Below are 12913 nucleotides of genomic sequence, written 5' to 3'. Positions count from 1 at the left end.
TCCTATACATCAATGGGAAAAAGGAAGAAACCTTCAGGATAAATTGACAAGAGATCAACAGATTTGAATAGTCACTATCCAGGCCGGGTGCGGTGGCTCAAGCCTGTAATCCCAGCACTTTGGGAGGTTGAGACGGGCGGATCACGAGGTCAGGAGATCGAGACCATCCTGGCTAACACGGTGAAACCCCGTCTCCACTAAAAAATAGAAAAAACTAGCCGGGCGAGGTGGCGGGCGTCTGTGGTCCCAGCTCCTCGGGAGGCTGAGGCAGGAACCCGGGAGGCGGAGCTTGCAGTGAGCCGAGATCGCGCCACTGCACTCCAGCCTGGGCGACAGAGCGAGATTCTGTCTCAAAGCAAAACAAAACAAAAAAGATGAATAGAAATTTGTCAGAATAGTAGAGGACAACATTTCAGATATAAAGAACGGAGTGTACACTGATGAAGGGGTAAAGAGAAAGTCATATTGGAAATTATTAGTACTAAATAACAGGCTTAGTGTGTTGTTACAAAGGTACTATTATAAAGTGAAGGAAAATATACAGTATTACTTTATCTGTTTCTTTTGGATTTTTAATTTTTTTTGTTTCTGGTGGTTTTGTTCACTGATGTTGGGTGGATGAAATTGTGAGTGAATCTATGAGATGAATGTATGGCTTGACTCTAGTGACATCTAGTGTCTTGCCAAGTGGTTTGTTGAAGTTTTGGAGAATTAGAAGTATTTTTTAAAGAAGATTAACCTTTAAATTCTCATTTTATAAAAGAACAATATGTTTTTTTGTTCATGTTTATAAAGGCTATAGCTTTTACCTAACTGTTCTAAGTAGTTCATTTTAATGAAATGTACGGCTTTTTGAGCGGAACAAGACTAAAAATGACATCAGAGCAAGACAGGCTTCAAGGATGTGAAAACAACCACCTACAGGTATGTAAAAATTTAATTTCAAATTTCTGGTTTTCTTTGCTTTGGTAACATGGCATACTTCAAATTAAATTACCCGTGGACTGTCCTTTAAGAATCAGTTGATTATAATTTAATATTTAATTTGAAAACATTTTAATTGGCTGTAAACTGAAAATATTCTCAGAATCTATAGTGATTTACAGCTAATCTTTTCCCTTGGAAATGAAGCCAAAAGTTCCTGAATGTTGTTTGCTGTTCATTTTTAACATCCTAAATAATAAAAAAGGTAACATCAAATATTGAATTATAATTGTAAGCAATCAAAATTATGAACAATTTAACACTGATGGCTGCTGACTTGGGTTCATGTTAAAGGAGTAATCATTGCTAATGGGTCAAAATTTGCAACTTTATATATTATGGGTCACTAATACTGTGATGAAAAATGTATTCTCCAGTGTGATTTTTTTTTTATTTTTTTGAGACAGAGTCTCACCTTGTGGCCCTGGCTGGAGTGCAGTGGCTGGATCTTGGCTCACTGCAACCTCCACCTCCCGGGTTCAAGCAATTCTCTTGCCTCAGCCTCCCGAGTAACCGGGATTATAGGTGTGCACAACTATTCCCAGCTAACTTTTTGTATCTTTAGTAGAGATGGGGTTTCACCAGGTTGGCCAGGCTGGTCTTGAACTCCTGACCTCATGATCCACCTGCCTCGGCCTCCCAAAACGCTGGGATTACAATTGTGAGCCACCACGCCTGGCACGTGATTTTTAATTGACTTTAGTATCTATGTTCAGAGAGAGAATGGGGTCATAAAGTCAACCCAACTGCCTGTCACGAGAACCAGACTTGCAGAATGGGAGCTTTGGTGTGAGGGTACAAACAGTAACTTTCTAACTTATTTCATAGAGCAAATCTGTAACTATTGTTAAAACATTTTAACCTGTTATTAGTGGACCTTAGAATATATTGAAACTTGACTTAAGACCATAGTCTATGCAGAACAGGTATATAACACTATCATTTTATAGTATGTGATTTGAATTGTAAGAATTTGGCTTTGTTTTCTGGTTAGTGTCAATTTTGATTGCCTACTCACCAGTTAGTAATCTTTGGAAAAAAGCTCTCAAGTATGCACTGTTTGTTGAGTATCACTATTTTAGGTACACTGAGATAAAATCTTCCTAAGTGAAGGATGCCTTTGTAATACTGCAAATCACCTTTTAATTCATTTTTGGTAAATTAAACACAAAACGAATTAATTTTAGTTCAAATAGTTACAAAGTTAATGTTGATGGTTGATATATTTCCCCTATTTTAGGCTAATGCAAATTATTTTTAACTTACTAATTACCATCCAGTGATTAGGAGTAGATAAACATAGATTAAGAAGTTTAACAGTTAAAATTTTATTATTTTTTATCTTTTATTTTTCCATACTTGATTATTTAATGACAAAGTTACCTTTAAAACATGCACCCTGACAGAAAAGACATCTGACAAATAAAACTAACAAATTAATCTTCCAGTTTGCATCTGCAAAAAATGTCTCTACAAATAGAAGTGAACAAGTACTATAATAGACAGCATATATCTCTATGTGCAGGACTCCTTTGTGTGCAAAAATAGGAGAAAGCATGGGTCAAACCAGGCAAATGAGGGTGAAAAAACTTTAAAACTTCATCACAATAGAGTTGAAGGAGAGTTTGAATGAAATTTGTGAGGAATCCAAAACTTCTGTTGTTCAGAGGAAGAGCCACTACAGGAAGAAGAAATGTAAAGAACATACCCTCTAATTCGACAAATAATATACATGACTGTTAGGAAAAAATGCATCTAGAGTAGTATGCATCCTATACATCCTATGTGTAGTATTCCAGATATTTTCTGAACAAAAATAGTTCAGTCTCATAAATATCTTTCCTTTTCATTTCTACTCTGGGTCCTTGGAATATGCTTCCCAGTCACCTTCTGATTTTTATTTTAAAAATGAAAATGAAATATGCTGTGAAAATAATAACAAACCAGACACTGTATATATATATATATATATATATATATTTTTTTTTTTTTTTTTTTTTTGAGGCGGAGTCTCGCTCTGTCGCCCGGACTGGAGTGCAGTGGCCGGATCTCAGCTCACTGCAAGCTCCGCCTCCCGGGTTTATGCCATTCTCCTGCCTCAGCCTCCCGAGTAGCTGGGACTACAGGCGCCCGCCACCTCGCCCGGCTAGTTTTTGTATTTTTAGTAGAGACGGGGTTTCACCGTGTTAGCCAGGATGGTCTCGATCTCCTGACCTCGTGATCTGCCCCTCTCGGCCTCCCAAAGTGCTGGGATTACAGGCTTGAGCCACCGCGCCCGGCCTACTGTATATATTTTTAACACAGACCAGGAGAATTTTTATAATGACCCAGAAAGTACAAAAGCGAGGAACCCAGAAGTGGTTATCACTGAAATAAAAGAAGACCAAGAGTGTTACAGGCACATGATGAAAAAAATAACCAAAATAACACTAATTGCAAATAGGACATCAGAAATACGCTGCCTCAGTATAGTGATCCAAAAAGTCTTTTAGATTTGTGGCTTACCTCCTCCAGAGAAATGGAGCATGTGAGTAAACAAAAAGGCATGGTGCTTCTCTTGTTAACAGTTTATAATAATACAAAACCAATACAGAACTTGTTCCAGAAACCATTATATCATAATTGCAGTGCAAATAACTATAAAAGAATAGAATTTGGATTAGAAAATGTGCATTCCTCTCCACCACACAGTGACAGAGTGCCAAAAGTACATCTGGAAGAACAGTTACAGCACAATATACAAAGACTGAAGAATGAATAGGCATATTAAAACTAGAGTTCCTGACTTTGAAGAAAGAAAAGTTCAACTTGAGAAAGACTTAGAGGACCACTTGCTACTACCTGGTTTTTTTTCTCTTGATCACTTATCTGGTGCATTCTACTTTTTTACTTATGAAAAGCTCTTGTGTAAAATGGGGCTACTAAATACATAATTGTGTGTGGAAATAGATTATTTTTCTATGTAAATGATAGAAGCTCAGGAGAACATTCTACAGTCTTTGTTTCTTAATCAACCAAGTCTATCTATCAATTTTCCAAGGGGCAGAGGGACAGGGAACTCATCTATTCATATGCCATGGATATGGATACTTGTGAACTAGGGTAAGCATACAGGAAATTGCTTAAACAATGTAATGAGCTCTAGGATCTAATTTTTCCCTATTGAAGATGAATTGCACTTACTTAATAAAGTTGGAAATCAATGGGAAAGAAGCAGTGACATAAAAATCTATCTCTCCTTGAGAGTTGGAACAAATATTTATACTCAGAGGAATCAGTATATTGTATGTTGTGCTTTCAGGTGTGCAAGTTGATTCATTTCACTCAATATGTTGGGGCTTATAATTTCATTATGACCACCTTAAATATGTTTGAAAACAAATGTATATAGATATATCTATTTTTTAATTACCACTTTTACATGTTTCTGTCAAATCAGATTATAATGTGATTTTATTTAATAGAGTATACGTTTTTGGATGTATAACTTTATCATACAAGTACCATAGATTCTCAGCCAAAAATTTAGTTTTTGACTCCAAAGTAGAAACCTGATGTCTGTACATCGAGTTTTAAAGAAAGACAAAAATCTGGTGATACCCAACTTTAAAAGTAAAAGTAGACGAGGCCTCTCAGCACCTGCTGAGGCAGTAAGTTACTTTCCCAGAGTGATACTTTGAATTCTTGTGATTTAATTTGATGAATGTATCAGGTAATTTATCTGACTCAGCATTACGAAATAGCATTATTGGTTTTTGTACCATAAAATGCTAGGAAATGCCACTTTAGGAGCTTTGGATGAGTCATTTAATCTTTTTTGATAACAGGGCTAAAGTAGATAATTACACTGTCTGTTCTCCAGCTATAAAATGTCATGGTTAGTGAATGTGAAATTTGGAAAGCATCTCATTTTCCAGAACTCTACTAGCACCTCAGCAGTTTCACTCTGCTGCTTCTGTGGTTTCGAATTTTGGTTCCTGTATTTCAGCAGGCACCTTCACAGTTTTGAAGTCCTAGGATCTGAATGAAAAAAGAAAGATAAAAGACAGTGGGAAAGCTTACCCCAGAGAGGGAAAAGCTTCCTTTCTGTTCCTGAAGCCCCACAATGTCACATCCTCTAAATCTGGCCATTCAGTGTAAACTCCTGGAGGTAAAGATAGAAGAGGACAGATTTCAGGGCTTTGTCCTTTTATTTCTCTGCTTCTGCTCGTCACAAGAGGGTGAAATTTACATTAGACAGCAAAGAGTGGATGGGAACAACAGCACAAATTTGGAACGGGCCCTTTTTGAAAGTTTGGAAAATTGTGTTGTATTCACTCAAACAGAAATAAATCAGACTTCATATGACTTTCAAAGGAAAAATCACACTATAACTTACATTAATAATTATGATATGCAGCCATAAAAAAGGATGAGTTTGCGTCCTTTGTAGGGACATGGATGCAGCTGGAAACCATCATTCTTAGCAAACTATCACAAGAAGAGAAAACCAAACACCGCATGTTCTCACTCATAGGTGGGAACTGAACAATGAGATCACTTGGACTCGGGAAGGGGAACATCACACACTGGGGCCTATCATGCGGGGGGGGGAGGGAGGGATTGCATTGGGGAGTTATACATGATATAAACGTCATGCACATGTACCCTAGAACTTAAAGTATAATAATAATAATAAAAAAAGAATCTATGTAAAAAAAAAAGAAAAGAAAATCATGTGTATTCAGAACCCTAAAAAAAAATAATAATAATAATTATGATAAAATGAAAGCAAGCAGAAGGTATTTTAATGACTTATGACAGACTGAAGTTATAAAATGAATGAAGACAAAAAAGTTCTTTCTGTTGGTTAAAATAATGACAGTTATTCTCAGTATCAAACTTTCATTGCAGCTTGCAGAAAAAAATGAGAAAGTGCAGAAATAAGAAAATGGAAGTGGCAAGAAACCTACATGCTGATAACAGTGACAATGATGATGATGATGATGATGAATTAATTTAAGAAAGAAGAGGCAGAAAACCTGATAATCATCAGTTTCCCATGCAGAAGAGTGAAGAGTATAATAGGTAAGCTTATAGCAATATTTGATAGTAGATTATTGTTATTATACTATCAAATGAATTCTAATTTCAGGTAATATGCATGGTTAATGAATTTTATACTTTCACTAGGGATATTCTGTCTTATGTGGTAATCAGAAAAATGCAAATTAACAAGCAATTAGATACAGTTTTTCAAAGCATATTGGTATTTTATTAAAAAATAACTAGTGTGGGCAAATGTGGGAAAAAAAAGTTCTCTCGTACACTTATTTGGTGAATCTTTATTGAAGGGTAATTTAGTAGTATATGTCAAAATTTCAAATATGTCATTCCTTTAACATATCAGCTTTACTTCTGAGACTGGATCCTGCAGGAAATATGACTTTACACATACACACAAGTTATGGACATTTATTACATATTATATATAACATACAATAGGCCAACATATATATTCTGATATATGTATCTGTGTGTGTGTGTGTATGTTGCCCTACTGTATGTTATATATATACGTTGGCCTATTGTATGTTATATATATAGGCTACATGCATATAGACATACATACACACACATGCATATATGTCTTATGTATTTCTATGTGTGTGTTTGTAACATGTTTATAAAACATCTCAAGCATGACAAAAGTGTGTTAAGGATATTAATATATGTTACATGCTTACATATGTTAAGAATTTTCATTATAGCATTGTCATATCAAAAAACTGGAGATAGTCTAAAATCCCATTAATGAGGAAATAGGTAAATTGTCATACTCATTAAATAATGTAGTTTGAAACTTTCTTTTAAAAATGAGGTAGGAGCTATAGTATACTGATTATTTCATCAGTAAAATATATTTAAAACATTTAGTTTGATAACACATCTTAAGTAAATTTTGTTAGATTATCATATTGTAATTTCTTGTTTTTTGAGATGGAGAATCTCTCTGTTGCCCAGGCGGGAGTGCAGTGGTGCGATCTCGGCTCACTGCAAGCTCCGCCTCCAGGTTCATGCCATTCTACCACCTCAGCCTCCCAAGTAGCTGGGACTACAGGCATCTGCCACCATGCCCAGCTAATTTTTTGTATTTTTAGTAGAGATGGGTTTCACCATGTTAGCCAGGATAGTCTCGATCCTCCTGACCTCGTGATCTGCCCGCCTCAGCCTCCCAAAGTGCTGGGATTACAGGCGTGAGCCACTGTGCCCAGCCTGTAATTTCTTAATACTTGTAATATCTATTGAGTTGCAAAAGGAAACTACATGCTACTTTGGCACTTTACGTTACCCACAAAATTGCTAGTTATGTCATTTGCTTTTTTGTTCTCAATGCATGAGTGCTCAAATATTGAATTCTCAGAATAATCTGAATATTCCCAAGGGATTGCACATGGGGATCTGTACTCCATGTAAATATTCAGCGCATTGGTAAAACTTGTTAAACTATATCAAGGGATCTTTGATCTGCCGAGTCAGGAGTTGACCAGTTTTTTCCTGTAAAGAGCCAGATAGTAACTATTTTAGGCTTTCTGGACCAGAAGTTCTCTGACATCTTTCACAGACAATGAACGAATAGGTGGCACTGTGTTCCAAGAAAACTGTACTTACAAAAACAGGCAGTGGGCTGAATTTGGCTCACAAGTACTGATTTGCTGACTCCTGTGCCAAACCAGGGTGCTGCTAATGCAGTGAACCTCCGGTTAGAGGCACTCTGAATGCCTGCCATTATCCTTTTAAAAGACATTTCAGCATGCACGGCACCATATTTGACCACAGTGACTTCCTATGATATAATTTACAAAAATTCCGTTGACAAAATAAGATTATTTGAATTTTCATCTTTTTTCATCTCATAGAATTTAATATTTTAATATGACAAACCATTTTGTATATTTGATGAGTGTAAAATATCTCAGAGTTGGGTGATTTTTCTCAGGTAGGAAATACTGCCCTTTAGCCTTTCTGTGGTCTTTATTTATAAGCATGAGCAAAATGATAACCAGCTTTATAATATAGAAATGTTCAAGGGGTTTCTAGTTCTATAATTTTATGATGTTATTTATTACCTTTGTCTGGCTTTTAAAATGCCATATATATGTAATTTTTAAAAACTATTAAGGTGTTAAAACACACCATGTAATTAATCCTTAATCATTATGAAAGGATTGAAAAATACAGTTTAACAAGAAGAAAATTAGATCATGCATGATAATGCCACGTGGGCATGATGTCCTTAAAATTGAACTGCTTGTACTCATGGACTCAAGTTTCCTTTCCATTCACTCTTGAACTCACTGCCATAATTTTCACTCTCACCACTCTCCAGAATTGTTATTTTCCATGTTGTCACTGATTTTTCACTGTAACACATCTAGATATAATTTTTTAGATCTCATTTTGTGTAACCTATCAACAATGCTTTCACTTTCTTCACTGGCTCTCAGAATCTCACTCTCTGGCCTAGATTTTCCTCCTGACTTTCTAGTCCATCCATCTTAGCCTGTTTTGGTTACATCTCCTCGTCTTCTACCTTTCACAGATTAAAGTGACCCAGGGCTCAGTTCTTGAGCTTTTATCTTCTGACTTTTACCAGCTTGTATATGCTAATGATTTTCAAATTTATATCTCCAGCCCATTTCTCTCCTTAATTTCAGACCTGTATACCAGCCTGTCTACTTAACATCTCTCCTTGATTAGCTATTAGGTATGTCAAATTTATCAGGTCCAAAATCTGGTTACTGATTTTCTTCCTCCTGCCTGCCCCTTATGTAGTCTTGTTGTTCCATTAATAACAACTCTTGCAAATGCTCTGCCGAAAACCCTGGTGTCCTCTCTGACTCACACATTCTCTCCCTCTCCCTCCCCCGACCCCCATCTCTGACACTCCACAGCTAAGATGTTGGCAGATCTCATCAGGTCTAACTTCACAATATATCCAGAAACCCAGCACATCTTTCATGTCCAAGCCACTCCACTATCATCTGATTGGCCATCTAGAGTAGTGTAATAGACTGCTAATAGGTCTTTCTGTTTCTCCATGTTTAATCCTCTTTTTGTCAATTCTTTACCCAGTGAACCTATTAAAACATGTCACATTATGTCACTCTTTTGGTTAAAAACTTCTAGTTGCCTCCCATTTCACTCAAAATATATGCCAAATTTGCTCCTAATATTCCAAAGGAACCACAGGATCAGACTTCTTATTTTCCTGACTTAGGCTTCTGCCTTTCTCCTCTTTCCAGTCTGCTGCAGCCACACGGAACTTCTTTCTATTTTGTGAACACACTCTGCATCCCTCTGTACTGGGCAGTTGACTCTGTATGGAGTGCTTTTGCCTTAGATATCCTCCTTGCTTACTCTTTCCATTTCTTCAGTTCTTTCCTTAAAAGCCACTCTCTCAGCAAGGTCTTATCTAGTCATCCTAATATTTTCGCCACCTTGCCCCTCTTGCACATGAACATTCCTTTTTTCTGTTTCAGTTGTTCCTCTCTAATACTATATATTTTGCTTCTGCTGTTAGTTGTTTTGTTTACTTGGCGCTTATGAGTAGGATTTTGTCGTCACTGTGTTTTTCATTGCCTAGGAAGGGACCTAGCATATAATAAGTAGCAACTCAATAAATGTTTACCGAATGAGTGAGTAGAGTTTATCCTGGTGTGTGATTTTAAACATTAATACTCACTTAAAATACAGTTTGACATGGGTTCATTCTGACAGTTTTACCTGGCAATTATATGCCCTTTTTGGATTCTTTGGACTCTTTTTAATGAGCTATACTCTCTGTATAAATGGTTTTCTAATTCGGGAGCACACCCCAATATTGTGGTCACTCAGCTTTTCTTATTAGAAATAGATACTATGCTAAAAGTTTCTAATAAAATCATTCTATTTTCAAACAAAATTCTATCTAATCAGAATAATGCTAATTTGAACAATATATAAAGACATACTGGTATTTTAAAAGTGTTTTCTCCCTTTAAGGTAATTTCACAGTTTCTTTCAGGTTGTATGTAGCTCATGGTATTTTGAAAACTTAATTCAAGTGAAACATATTAAAAACTGTGGCACAAATCCAACTGTGACCCCGTGTCTAAGAGTCATTGCTTGCAGGCAGTGAGCTCCAGCCTTTTAGCGTAGCATTCAAGTTTAGTGTAGCATTCTTCTCTCAGTGTTTACTTTCATGTGTTTTACACTTTACCTTTCAAGTTCCCAAGAAACAACTGGATGCCACGTGCCTAATCCCTGTGCTCACATTCTATTCTCTATGTAGAATCCCTGTGCTCACATTCTATTCTCTATGTAGAATCCCTGTGCTCACATTCTATTCTCTATGTAGAATCCCTGTGCTCACATTCTATTCTCTATGTAGAATCCCTGTGCTCACATTCTATTCTCTATGTAGAATCCCTGTGCTCACATTCTATTCTCTATGTAGAATGGTTTTCTCCTACTCTTTCTGGTTTTGTTTTGTTTTTTGTTTGTGTGTTTGTTTGTTTGTTTTGGCCTGGTGTGCTCCTCTTGTCTTTTGCCTCTTCCATAAAGTCTTCCTCATGCTCAGATATAATTTTTTCTAGATCAGCTCTTACGTATTGCGTTGTGTCATAATTACCTGTTACCTGTTTTGCTTTTTTTTCTGAGGCAAAGTCTAGTTTTGTTGCCCAGGCTGTAGTGAACTGGCACTATCTCAGCTCACTGCAACCTCCACCTTTCAAGTTCAAGTGATCTTCATGCCTCAGCTTCCAAAGGATTATAAGCGTGTAAAACCACGCCAACTAATTTTTGTATTTTTAATAGAATCAGGGTTTTTCCATGTTTGCCAGGCTTGCCTCAAGTGATCCACCTGCCTTGGTCACCCAAAGTGCTAGGATTACAGGTGTGAGCCATCATGCCCGGCCTGGTTACCTGTTTTTGTTTTGTTTGTTCTGTTTTGTTTTTGAGATGGAGTCTTGCTCTGTCACCTAGGCTGGAGTGCAATGGTGCAATCTTTAAAAATAGTGCTGCCTCATAAATGTCTTTTGATCTCATTTATACTCTTGGTCTCCAGAATTTGCTTGCCAGTCATCTTCTAATTTTTATTTAAATGAAAATAAAGTATACTGTGAAAATAGTAACAAACCAGACACAGAACATGCTTTTAACATTGACCAGGAGAATTTTATAATGACACAAAAAGTACAAAAGCAAGGAACTCAGAAGTAATTACCATTGAAATAAAAGAAGACCAAGAGTGTTGTAGGTCCATGATGAAAAAAATCACCAACATAACATTAATTGCAACTTGGACATCAGAAATGTGCCTCAGTTTAGTGATCCAACAAGCCTTTTAGATTTGTGGCTTGCCTGCTCCAGATAAATTAAGTATATGAGAAAAAAAAAAGCATAGTGTTTCTGTTGTTGCAGACACTTAATAAGAATACAAAACCAATACAGAACTTGTTCCAGAAACCATTATATCATAATTACAGTACAAATAACTATAAAAGAATAGAACTTGGGTTAGAAAACGTGCATTCTTCTCCACCACACAGTGACAGAGCATCAAAAGTACATATAGAATAGTTACAGCACAATATACAAAGACTTAAGAATGAGGCAGGTATATTACAACTAGAGTTCCAGCCCTTGTGGCTGCTTTCATGGTCTGATGTTGAGTGCCTGCAGCTTTTCCAGGTGCACAGTATGAACTGTCAGTGGATCTACCTTTTGGGGTCTGGAAGATGGTCGCTGTCTTCCCACAGTTCTTAGAAAGAAGAAAGAAAAGTTCAACTTCAGAAAGATTTACAGGGTCACTTGCTGCTATTTGTTTTTCTTTCTCTTGACCAATTATTTGGTGCATTCTAATTTTTTTACTTATGAAAAGCTCTTATGCCAAATGGGGTTATCTATATACATAATTGTGTGTAGAAATAGATTATTTCTCAATTTAAATGATAGGAGTTCAGGAAAACATTCTATAATCTTCATTACTTAATCAGCCCAAGTCTGTCCATTTTCCAAGTGGCATAGGGACTGGGAAAAAAACTAATCTATTCATATATCATGGATATAGACAATTCTAAACTAGGGTTAGCCTATATGAAATTGCTTTAAACATTTAATAAGCTCTCGGGTTTAATTTTTCCCTATTGATTTAAAGATGAAATGCACTTAAACAATAAAGTGGGAAGTCAATGGGAAGGAAGCAATGACTGAGAAGTGCTCTAAAAATGTATCTATCCTTGAGAGTTGGAACAAATATTCATAGGCAAAGGAATCTGTATGTTGTGCTTTCAGGTGTGCAAGTTGATCCATTTCACTCAATATGTTAGGGCTTATAATTTCATCATGCCAACCTTAAATATGTTTGAAAACAAATGTATATAGATGTCTCCATCTATTTTTAATCACAACTTCCACGTTTCTGTCAAAGCAGATCTTAATGTGATTTTGTTTAATAGAGCATAAGTTTTAGCATGTATAACTTTATTATGTCAGTACCATGGATTCTCAGCCAAAAATTTAGTATATGACTCCAAAGTAGAAACCTGATTTAGGTACATCAAGTTTTAAAGATAGACAAAAATCTGGTGATGTTCACCTTTAAAAGTAAAAGTAGATGAGGCCTCTCAGCCCCTTCTGAGGCATTAAGTTACTTTCCCGGAGTTACACTTTTAATTCTTCTGATTAATTTGATGAATTTATCAGGTAATTTATCTGATTCAGCATTATGAAACAGTATTATCAGGTTTTGTGCAATAAAATGCTTGGAAATGCCAGGGGCTTTAGATGAATCTTTTTTTTTTTTTTTTTTTTGAGACGGAGTCTCACTCTGTCGCCTGGGCTGGAGTGCAGTGGCCGGATCTCAGCTCACTGCAAGCTCCGCCTCCCGGGTTTACGCCATTCTCCT

Source organism: Trachypithecus francoisi, unplaced genomic scaffold (assembly GCF_009764315.1).
Source record: "Trachypithecus francoisi isolate TF-2019V2 unplaced genomic scaffold, Tfra_2.0 Contig00517, whole genome shotgun sequence".
NCBI lineage: Eukaryota > Metazoa > Chordata > Mammalia > Primates > Cercopithecidae > Trachypithecus > Trachypithecus francoisi.
Note: the sequence above shows the minus strand (reverse complement) of the source record.